Source organism: Crocodylus siamensis, chromosome 2 (assembly GCF_052110815.1).
Source record: "Crocodylus siamensis isolate JL-2025a chromosome 2, ASM5211081v1, whole genome shotgun sequence".
NCBI lineage: Eukaryota > Metazoa > Chordata > Crocodylia > Crocodylidae > Crocodylus > Crocodylus siamensis.
Genome location: NC_143396.1, coordinates 83,689,360 through 83,701,678, shown reverse-complemented (window position 1 = coordinate 83,701,678; position 12,319 = coordinate 83,689,360). Strand labels below are relative to the sequence as shown.

At 40.9% G+C, this 12,319-nt stretch overlaps 1 protein-coding gene across 2 annotated transcripts in view; it reads right to left on the bottom strand.

The window, feature by feature from the left end:
* MARCHF1 (membrane associated ring-CH-type finger 1) overlaps window positions 1-12,319 on the bottom strand; it is a 479,517-nt gene that overhangs the window by 174,864 nt on the left and 292,334 nt on the right. The gene's annotated exons all lie outside the window — the stretch shown is intronic.

Here is a 12,319-nt window from a genome sequence, read left to right as displayed (position 1 = left end):
CACCTCTTCCCCTGCTCAAATTTACTGCTGGCTGCAACTGTGGACTACAGATCCCAAAGGCACCTGGAAACAGGAAAAGGAAATGATGGGCAATCCTGCAGAGTCCTGCTTCTGTGATTCTGGACTGCAAATCCCAGAGAACTTGGGGTCAACAGGAAGAGGAGGAAGTGAACAAACAGCCAGATAGCCATGCTATAGCACCCCTGGCTTCTGGCCTAAGTCACCGCAGGCATGTGGCTGCATTTCCTGAATCAAAGCTAAGTATCTGTTCACTTGTGTTTCAATTTAATCTGTGCAGTTTAGACTAACCTGCAAAAACTGAATCAATTCAGCCTTGGGCCTTTTGACTGTGTGTATCTAGCCAAAGACTCAAGTTTTTCCAATTAAAAAGATTCAAGCTCTAGGACATAATCCAGCTAGAGAAATTGTGTGATACCAGAGAAAGACAACTGAGATGTTTGCATACAAATGATCCTGAGCAACAAAAGGAAGGAACTAGAATTCCTAATGCAGCTAAGAATAGCTAATATGCTAGGACAGCAACATAGTTAAATAAAGATCATGAGTGGAGAAAGATACGCGATGTTCAGAACCAACCAAAATATATTTGGATTTTTCATTCTTTTCAGCTCAGATATATGAAAATGCAAGGAGCTCATCAGTCAGAAAAATCAGAAAAGACGACAGACCTGGGTGTTAGTCACTCACAGTGCAACTCTTAGCAACAATTAGCAACTGATGTGATACTGCTGTGAAAAGCAGGGTAGAGATGTACCTTATGAACAAACTAAATGTTTTCACAATTTTTTCCCTAATTCAACATCTATCTATCTATCTAGGCTTAGTCTGTCTGTCTGTTTCTGTGTCTGTCTATCTGTCCATAACGCACTTGGGGGGGGGCATGGCTCCCAGTGGGCATGGCTCTAGCCAGTACTGTGTCAGGAATGACAGGTGGGAAATGGCTTCAGCAGGGTGGGCCAGGCAGATGCAGAATGGGGGAGAAGGGGGACGGCATGGAGCTGGATGCAGAGTGGGGGAGGTGTGGCAAATGATTGGACATGTAGCGGCAGCAGCGCGGGGCAGTGGGTGGCAGTGGCCACTACCACGTGCAAGCTTCCCCCCACCCTGCTCCTGGGAGGCAGTGTTTCTTCCCCCTGGCCTGGTCATTCTTGATGGGCAGTTTGCTAGTTGTATTAATATCTGATTAAGTGGGCTTGGGTTCACTAAAGCTTATGCATCTCTGATTGTCCCTGCTCTGCCATCTGCCTGACTTCAGAATAACACATCTAACTACCTTTCATTTCTGTGATAAAAAAAAATGAGTTTCTAAGATATAGCGGGATTAAACTTTTCAAATGTACCAGACAGGATAATTTCATTAGAAATAGGGAAGCATCAGTCCCATTGTGCAAGATAATAACGAGCATTTGTTTAGACTACCGAGTACAAGGATGAAGAATTCTGATTAGAACATATGCATGGAAGGGTGCAAAGAAGCATGATTAAAAATTATTCTGAGAAGACTATTATTGCTTGTTGTTTAACCTAGAAAAATGAAGGTAGAGAGGTGAAATGATGATTCTCTTAACATGACAGAATGAAAAGGACTACTCAGCTAAATGATAACATCAAAAAACAATTGGGATACATATAAATTTAGTCTGGAATTTACAAGAAAGATTAAATTAAAGAGGAATAAAATTCTAGTAAGAGCAGGGACCTCCTAGGTCATTAAGTCCAGTCCCTAGTTTGTATGGCAACCATTTAACTAAGGAGTCCCGCACCTTATCACTTCACACCCTCAGACACAATCAGAAGGTGTAAAATCATACACTTCAGGAGCACCCTAAACTTGCTACAGAAAGGAAAAAGCAGAGGCAATGAGCACATTTCCTGGGCTCTGCTAATGCAATGACAAACAACCCAACTGGTTTTGAGATATAATATATGAGATGATTGCTTCTGATAGGAGGAAATGGACTCAACAGCCAAAGATGTCCCGTCCAGTCCTAAACAGCTAATAAAGAACCATTTTGATAAATCAAATAAATTTAAGTACAAAAATTAACACATATATAAGGTTGTAAACAGAAATTGTATAATAAGATACTGTATTTTTTGAGAAATTCTATGCAATCCTGTCATTATAGCATAAATCATAATGCACATGCATAAGAGTACAGATTCAGGACTTCGTATGCAATCTTTACTGTAGCTTTTGAGTGCTTGGGCATGTAAATAAATGTTGACCTGCATGAACTAGTTAAATAAAAATACAATTATAGCCAATTCAATGAATCTGAAGATGGACTGACATATTTTTAACTTGCACAATTTTGCCTTCTAGTTTTACAGTGGGATTAATTAAAGAAGAAAAAGCTTAACTTGAATTTGTTATCATGCTCTGCCACTTCCTTCAAATTACTTTTTCTTTATTTAAAATATTAGTTTTCTAAATCTGAAGTCCTTCCTCTGGTTTCAAAATAATTACTATACTGGCAGCAACTTTGTGAGCTCTTCCACAAACTGCTCATAACAGAAGTTCCAAAATGGGAAAGAGGAGTCTTCTCAGTTGTTAGGATCTCCATATAAAAGCAAGGATACTTATTTAAAAAGCATATACAAACGTAGATTTTGTGATCATGTAATAACCACTAAACTGACAGTGGATGGATTATTCCGGCTAGCTGGCTCCAGCGACTGAGAAAAAAGTATTTTTTTCTTATTGAGTTACAAAAATATTGCATAAACATAGTTTTAGTTTAATGGTTCACCAACCATAAGATTTTATGTGACCTGTTTAATTACAACAAGTCTTTTTAATATTTTTTTTTCAGAATAACTCACAATTTTATTCCTGTTTAACTCATTGATTGATGTCAGTCCCTGATCCTGATGTTGGATTGATTTATTGGTGCCCTTATCCTCCACTGGTCTCCCATTCCACGGTGCTGCCATACAATGGATGTTCAACAGGTGTGTTTACTAGCCTCCTCAAAGGCAGTCCTATTTATAGGTTTGCTAAAAGCTGAATTAACTGATGTTAAAACTGCTCTGCTAAAAGCTTCTCTTTTTCACATTAACTGATCCCTAATTTATATGGGGTGACATAAAAGCACCCAGAATCCAGAAGACAACAATATGGCACCTACTCTTGGGCTGATAGTACTGTGGAGGCAGCATAGCAGAGTGGATAGGCCACAGTCCTCAACAATCCCGGACTCTGCTTTCTCGCTAATTCTGTTATGCGCAACTGTAACAGCCCTGTCCTTCCCCAGAAGGATTTGAACCCTAAGGCTAGGCACAGACATTACACATAAAGTGGTTTAAGTGATCAGAAACTGGTTTAAACCTGTAACAGAACAGATGTTCAGTGCACATAGATGAGTTTGAGATAAACCTGGTTGAATGTAGCACCAGACTTAGCTGATTTGGGTCAAACTGGTTTATGCAATGTCTGTCCCAGACCCCTTGCTGCTTTCAGATAAACCAGACCCCACCAGCATCCCAGCATGCTCTCTGGGCTGGGCTCTCTGCTCCACAGCAGGGCTGGCCCCTCCTCTCTGCTCTGCACCCCCCCACCTTCTCCCTCACCACTCCCTGCTAAGCAAGAATTCTCCCCTCCCCTCTGCCTTTCTGAGGAGGTGTCTGTGTATTAGTTAGGAGACCACATGCTTGCTATGGTCCCTGCTTAATCAACAGCTAGAGTAAAAAAGTAGCTGGTAATGTCCTTCTGTTCTTTTCTTAATTGGGTGATAAACACTGTTATCAATTCCCTGCTGGGCCAATCATAGTGTCCTGCCAAGCCTGACCATGCCATGCCCCCCCACCCCCACCCCAGCTCCATGCTGTGGAAGGAAGGAAGGGCTGCTCTAGCACCCCCTGGCTTCTACCCTGAGCCACTGCAGGCATGTGCCTCCATTACTGGGATGTCTCTCCAGTTACAAAACTGATTTAGTCTAGCCAGGTTAGACTAGCCTGCAAAGATTGAATCAATCTTTGACTGAGAGCTCAGGCTGTTTGAATGTCTGTCCCTACCCTAAACCTTCAGCACCATTCTCTACTATTTGGTAGATGGCTTATCTTCTGTGGACCAGTAACTGGAGAAGCAAGTGGAACACACTGAAGTAGTAAGCTAAATATGCGTAAGTAGTCTCATTTTTCAGAAAAAGTAGCACTTCTGAGGCAATGTGACTTAGCAGCACAGACATGTGCCTTTCAGATAGCAACCTGGTTTCTATTTCCAGCTTGTGAACAGAATATAAACCCTAATTAATGAACAAAATTGTGAAAAGAATTATAAAGCTCAATTAGTGAAAGAAAGGAATTTAAAGAAAGGAATTTAAAATGCATGTTACCTTCTGCTTCCTTTGCCAGTGCTCATCTTAGATCAAAAGTTGTTTTGATTAGAAACTCTCTGCAACAGTATGCAGTGGCAGTATCTGGCTGAGTGCTGTCTGAGGGCACTGGCAGATGCTATTTTCATTCCATGACAGGAACTGTAGAATTTTGTCACAGAATGGAAAAGTTGCACATTGTTCTGTGCCAGTCATTCAGGGACCCACTTCCCTCAATGGAAAAAAAAAGGTGCAATAAGAGCTTGCTGTGGTAACACTCAGAAGTTGAGGGAGCTGTTGAACCGATGCTAGTGTGTCCTGTGGTGTCTCCTCTCTCCATGATTTCCTGAGTTTAGCCAAGTGTGGAATACAGTACTGACTGGCTGTCCAGCCAGGGACTTACCATGCTACCCCTCAACTCGCTCTACTGCCTGATCAATCTTTTTTTTTCCCCCAGACCCTCTTTCTAAGCCCAGAATGGGTCCAGATTGGCCCAACACCCTGCAGTCCCCATTAGGGCAGATATTGGTACTGTTCTGCATGCTCTTATCTGCCAGGTAGTGCATTCAGGAATAGTGGGGGACCTGACCATGATCCTTTGTGCTCTGTGTAAATGGACAGATGTTAAACTATCACAGGATACTTCTGCACCACAAAGTTGCTGTTTCAGCCAACGCTTCCGTTGTGGTGCCTTTTTGGTGGCAAATGCATCATGTTTGTCTCGGAACAATTCTTTTAATGTCTGGTATGTTATGATTTTTCATGGAAAACTCACATATAGTCTGTGACAAATGTAACATCTGCCAGGACCCTGAAAGTTCCATTATGTAAAGGGATTAGAGCTAGGTAGATTTGGATTTTTTGGTATGGTCCAAACAGGAAAAGATTTCTTGCCAATTTAATTTATTCAGATCAAACTTTAAAAGATTTTTAAAAGATTTTTGACAAACTAAGGCAAACATTGGCAAACACTGGCAAACTAAGGTAAACATTGTTTCGGGTCTACTCAGAACAAAATGCTTTGTCTAGTTTTAAGGTTATTTAACTTATTGTAACAATACTTTTCCTACCACACAAGCACTTGGTTAATTTTATTTTTCCATGTTAACTCTGGCTACGGACTGCTCTCCCAAGAGACACAATAGAGACTGTACAAGTGTTTAGGATTTTTTTCTCAGAGCAAAAATGGCTGCTTTAAAAGAAAAAAAATGACTTGGGAACAACAAGAGTTAAATCACTCCCAGGAAAGTTTTTCCTGGGAGACTGAATATCTGTACATGTTCTCCTCTGAGAAAAGCAACAGCACAGTCCTGCGTTTCTACCCCTGCCTCCCCACTGGGAATCCAACATGTCACTCACTAGACTTTACTGCTCCAGCCAAGCAGGAAACAAGACATGCCCCCTTCACAATCCCCACATTGTGCAGGGAGACACAGGCAGACTGGGTCAGCAATAAGGGCTGTTCTGTGCACTGTTGCCATCTGTCACTAGGCAGACTAAAGAAGCCTGCAAACCACTGAGATGTATGCACAAGGGACCCTTTGTGTCAGTGTTAGCACTGCAAGCTCTCTGCTTTTTAAGGGCTCAGTATTCAAATGTCTGTTCAGGTATCTCTGGCTAAGTCTTTCTACCAGGAGAATAAGCCTGGGAGAATTTTCCCAGATTATTTGAATATCTGTATGTAGTCTCTTTCTCTCCACTATTAGATTATTATAAAAGTTGTAGATAATCTTTTCCTGACTATCTTAGAATGGAGTCTTACAAATTTTCATTTTATAGCTTTATAATTTTCCTACATATCCACTTCTTGTATATTCAAAATATTACAACAGATTTCTTCAACAACACATATTTTGAATGTCCAAGCCAAGCATTTTTAGTTAAACAATAAGAAAAAGTCTAGATTTTTTTAAAAGAGAAGAAAAAATATATTTCAAAACCAGTAACCTGAAAGCCCTTACTGAATGTTACAAACTGCTTATTATAAGATAGAGCATGCAACATTTTCCCATGATCATTCACCTTTAAGGGAAAACTTTAGGAAAGCTAACGACAGCTAATTCCAGTCTTAACTATAAAACAGATATTTCTACTCTATAATATACAGCTGCAAACTTTCTCACATACATACATATGTATGTGAATAAAAACACTTATACTGAGCACTATCTCATAGTGGTCTCTGTAGAAAATAGTTACAACTGCTAACAGCAATGTTAACCATACTCAATCTGTCACAAGAGGACAACACTCATAGCAGTAAAACTACGAAGAAATGAATGGATTTAAAGGATTTGTTTAACTGGATGGAAATTCAGGAAACCATCAGAAGTGCAGCTTCTGACTAAAGAAGCCTTTAGCTGAGTAACAGTAGTGCAAGTGAAGGTCAGAAGAGGAAAGACTGCTCTGGAGCAATACATTTTTGTAAAGATGCAACACAATTAATGAGACCCTCACACTTTGTAATAATTATTTCAAAAAGGCCTGGGATTAAGGAATTAGGGAACAGACATTTATCATGAGGAGATTTTCTGTGTGATTCTGACAGAGGAAATAATAAAAGGTTTTAAGTGCACTGCACTTAAATAGAAATATCTACCTGCTGACCTATATCTTCATACTAGGAAGGATTGTTTCTATCAGTTACTTTATCTCCTTTCAAAAACATGATCATTCCTTACAATTTAAGAAAGATGACAACAAGGTCTTCCTGCCTCAAAGCTCAGAACACATAGTGAAGATCTAGAACCATGTCCACCCAGGTGATGTAATGCCATGGAATGGTAGAGAGAAATTCTTGAAATAGGAGGCCTATGGCTTACCAACTTACTGTCCAAAATTCTTGCTTTATTTACTTTACTGCAATTAACCAAAAGATTGAAGCCTTAAGGAACATATGTAGGCTAAAAGGCAGGCCAGGAAGAGTTAAAAAGTATGGGGGCCTGAGGTTCTGTGAAGAGTGAATCATACCTTTTGGGATCTGTTCAAGAACATCTTGAGATGGATGGAATCAGTACCAGCTATGACAGTAGATAAAAAGCACATAGGATGATATGAACAAACCTGAAACAATACATGTGTAGGGAATGCTGTACATGAATAAGTTTATTAATCAATAAATTGTAAAGGTGCATGGCACCAAACAAGACTGATCGTGAGGAAAGACATAAACAAAACTGGGTACAGTAGGCATAAAAGCTAATTATAAAGATAATTCATCAGTAAATAGCAATATATAGGGATACATGGCTGATATAAACACTTCTAATGTATAAAAACAGTAGGATAGAGAAGCACGTTGGTATTTAACCCTGTACCATCCCTGCTGTCAGCCAATCTGGTCACCTGGCTGATAGTATGAATAAAGGTGTAGCCCCAGGCCTTGAACAGTTACACTTGGGCAGCTCTCGCTCAAGTGATTGGTGTCAAGCACCTCACAGGTTCATGTTCTCGCCTGAGCTGATGTCTTCCGCCCGAGTCTTCAACCCTGCACTCTCCTGCCACGACTTGTTGGACCTCAGTATGCGGGGTTGTCCTTTGGGTGCGCTCGCTGGCCGTGGCTCACCCGGCAGTTACTCATGGGGCTCCGCCAACCCTACACCCCAGCCTCACACCTCCTGTGGAGCAATGTCCGTCTAGCAGCCTCCTCCTTCTGTGACAGGGGCACCCCATCTGGAGCTTCATATCCCTAGTCTGCCTAGTCGTCAGCCCTCCCTCGAAGGAAAACGTAATGACATGACCAAAAACCTCTGGGACTCTGTCTCAGCCTCACTACTTGGGGACCCACTTCCCCTCCTGTACCCCTATAGCTGGGGAAAATGACCAAAGAATGCCTTAACAAAATCACTGGGCAACCTGCCCCTCTGGCTTCCCTTCTAACCTTCCCAGGTCTCTAAGGGGGGTTGTCTTTTCCCTCCTGTCACTTCAACATCTGTTCTCTCACCTGCTCAATGACCCATCTGGGTCCGGCAGCAATATCCACCTTGACAGCAGCCCTTCTGGGGTTTTCCCGGGGTCCTTTTCTCCCTGATAGGACTTCTTCAGCACCCCGTCATTCCCACACTCCCACCTGTGGTCCGCTCTGTCTCCCCAGGTCTCTCTGATGTCCCCAGACAGCTCTCCAGATGATCCCTCGCCGTCCTGTGCAGGTCAACATTGAGGTGCTCCACCTCGTTCTGCCTGCACCCACTCCCGCTGGCTCCAACCCTTGGGTCACAGTCCCCAGATATCAGTGGAGCCAGGATTTCACCCCAAAAGCAAGTTGTGCATTACTAGTAAAATTATACTAGAACATTTTTTATAACACATAAATAGCATAACACTTTTGAAAACACTTTAATAGACACTATGAGCACGTCCAGAGGAGTGTGATGATGCAGTAGTGGTGCTGCAAACATGTCTGCAGTGCCACATACCACATAGTCCAGAGTTCTCCATGTTGCAAACAACATGGGGAAAAAAAAAATGGAGCAGCACACACTCAAGCAGCATGAGCTGCTAAAAAGTGGAGCCGGGCTACTTGGAGCCATGCTGAAGCTGCCGGTCAGGCTCCAGCCAGCAGGATCACTATGGCTGCAGCTCCGGGAGGCCCTCAGGAACCCAGGTAAGGCTGTTGGGGCCAGCACAGAGCTGGCCAAAGCCTCCCCTATGTCACCCAGGTTAACTTGCCATGAGCCAAAATGCACATGGCACAGGTTTTACCCAGAGACAAGGCGTGCCGCTGTTACTTGTCCCCAGGGAACCAAATGTCCACACACATCTGGACGTGCCCTATCAGTGTCAATGAGTAGTGTTAGTCTATGGTGCTAAATGGACTTTAAAGTGGCAGGAAATCCCAGGTCATGCAACACAAACGCAGTTGTGTCAACGTAAACAGGAAATTTTGTTTTGTCTACACATTCCCAATATGCTCAATTTACAGAGACGAGAAAGTTGGGGAGGCATCAGGTTACAAACTTACCCACAGAAAATATATATGTGATTGTACTGATTTAAAATTACACTTTTACTTATTTATATGAAATATATATAATTTCATAAGTTTCTGGCCCATGAGGTTTGTTATAGTTTCATTCAACTTCTTTATTTCTCTCTTTTAGGCAGCCAAGTTACTAAATATTATCCTACTGCACCCTGTGAAACAACCAGAATACGGCCCACATGTGTCTCCATTTTATGTGTCCCCTTATGTATCTCCATTTTAGCCTGAGAGGTACCTAGGTCATTAGATTTGGGACTGTTCATATAAGTGGTGTTAGATGCCTATGTTGTCACACTTCTATCTAGGAATGTACATACATTCTGAGAAGAAAAAATTGTTTGGTAATATTTTTTGGGATCTACTAGAGTTGGGAGAAATGTTAGGCAAGTTTTCAGGAAACTGTTCATCCTCCATTCTAGAAAAGAAGTAGCTATAGCTTAAGCTAAATACCAGGTAAAGCAATGATTTTTGTTTAACTCCATTCTGTAAATTAATATAGTTACTTAAAGAAGGGGAAGAGGGGCAGTAAATCTCTAGAGCAAAGAGACATTATCCAAAATACTTAACAAACCTAGTAAAAGCCAGTAAAGGCAGTTTAACTTCTTTAACATTTCTCCCAAGCATAAAATTTGTCCAATATAAATCTCACTTCTTGCATATTGCCCAGACTATCACAGCTACAACAACAATAAGACCCTACTACATAAATACTGAATGAGTTTCTGAATTCTTAGTCAAAGGATAATCGTAGAGAAGGACTAATGTTTGGTTTGACCTGGTGGTCCTATTGCCCACCTTCTGCCCAACAGCCTAATTGTTAAGACACTTGCCCAGCAGGTGAAGACATAGGTTCTGGGCCCAACTTAGGATTCCCAAGAGAGATGCCTAGCCTCCAAGGGTAGGCAGAATTGACAGGATCCTCCATCCCCTCCTGTTGAAGATGGATTGCTGGGTACCCAAAAGTGAAAGCTGCATGAGTCAGAAGGACAGCAAGTAAGAGGTAGTGGCTCTGTGGTCCAGTGAGATGGGCAGTTTCATGCCATTGTCTGTTAGATGCCCTGGAAAGTATCTCTTCTGAATGAACTGGATCTCAGCAGGACAGGAACATATAAGCCTGCCTGTAACCCCATCTTTTTGGAGAATGGGACGGGCATGCATGCCTTGCTTAGATGGAAAAGACAAGCTTCTGGAGGTGTGTAAGGCTTCCAGTTTCATGAATGGGAGAGCCATTCATCTCTGCTGGGAATAATAAGGTGTAATAGGACCTTTGACAGTACCCACAGAAAGGATGGGAGAATTATGTACCTTAGATACGGAAAAGTATCGCGCTTCTGAGAGAGACTGTAATATTAGCACAGACAGAGCTATGTTGTTAGACACTTGACCTATAGGTATGGTAGTAAACTGGAATTGTGCCATATTAAGTTACAGAGGCTTTTTCATCACAGTTTAAACCTCTGCTGAATAGATGGCTGTATCTCTGTTTGTCCCCATGCCTCCCCCAGTACTTCTCCACATTACCATGTTTGTCAGTAAAGAAACCTGGTTTTAAACAATTATTCATTTTTCTGTTTGGATGTCAGGTCCTTGTTTCGACAACTGAAGGGCTGTTCTCTTTCCAGTTTCCTGTTCTAATGTTTCTTTTTGACAGCTCTTTAGTAATGCTTGACTTGATATGCCTGCCTCATGTAAAACACTGAAAATGTTAAATATTCCTGAAGCTAACAGGGGAAAATAAAAAGCCAAGTGGAAAAACTGACAGAACATTTGTTCTTGTTTAAATAGCAAGTCTCCATCATCATATTACAGAAGCTATAACAGACACCTCAGTAAAGAGTCTATATATAATAAATACCCCAACTCAAAACAAGTGAAAAATACTGAATTAAATTTCAAAGGATGCCCACTTAACATGCAGTGTGATATGACTCGAACTGAGTGGTTTCTTTTGAATCCTAAAATGTTCATTTTAAAATTCATTAGCTGTTACAAAGAATCAACCATTGCCATCCATGAAATAAACTGGGGGGGAAACAAGATGATCTAAGATGAGTTGATGTTGATGGAGTATGCCATTCATATCCAGTAAGAACCATGGCTCATTTTACGTGAAAAACTGGATTTACAACCAGAGATCTCTTTTTTCCCAGTGAGCAAAGACAAACAGTATACATTTCTCCCACTTAAATTGTACCTGATATCATAATCAACAGAACTTTTCCAGCAGGCAGGAAGAGTTCAACACAGTTTTAACAAAAGAGCAAAATACATAAAACACTTTTATTAGTGCTGCAGTTATTCTGCAACCTTCATATACATTCATAGTCTTTACTTACCTGAAGAGCCCAACTGATGAAAATGTAACTCGCATAAGTAAAAACTGCAGGATCACACCCTTGTCAGACAGGTTGAAACATTCACTTTGTGTAAGTTATCATAGTTCCAGTGAGTTCATGAACCTCAATGGATCTATGACAGTTAACAAGATTTGAACAGCTATGCCACTAAGTTTGCATGCACAAAAACAACTTTTTCCTGTAACGAATCATAAGAAGTGTATTTTAAAATAACAGCTCTCTCTATAAGTTAATAAACAATAATAGCTTTACATTTTATTCATTTTATTCATGATGGAAAGCTGTACACTACAAGCAGAGAGTGCTTTTAGATAAGTTCCAGCTCTATTCCTCATGAAACAAGTTTTTGGTTAAGAGCAACAAAAAGACTAGATGTGCCCCACCCAAAAGTAAGACTTCTTTCTGATTGAAGAATTCACTGTACAGCTTAGAAGAAAAAATTTCCATTGAAAAGTGATGAGTGTGATCTTACATTTGCCATCCATAAAACACCAGTAATTCATAGCTATAGCATGCAAACTTCAATGGATAATGCTTCACATGAAAATGAAAAGCTAGCAAATGAAAACTGAATTCAAAAGCAGAAAATTGCAGGTGTTGCTATAGGGTTTCAAATAGTAAAAGATGAAAGGCAAACATTATGT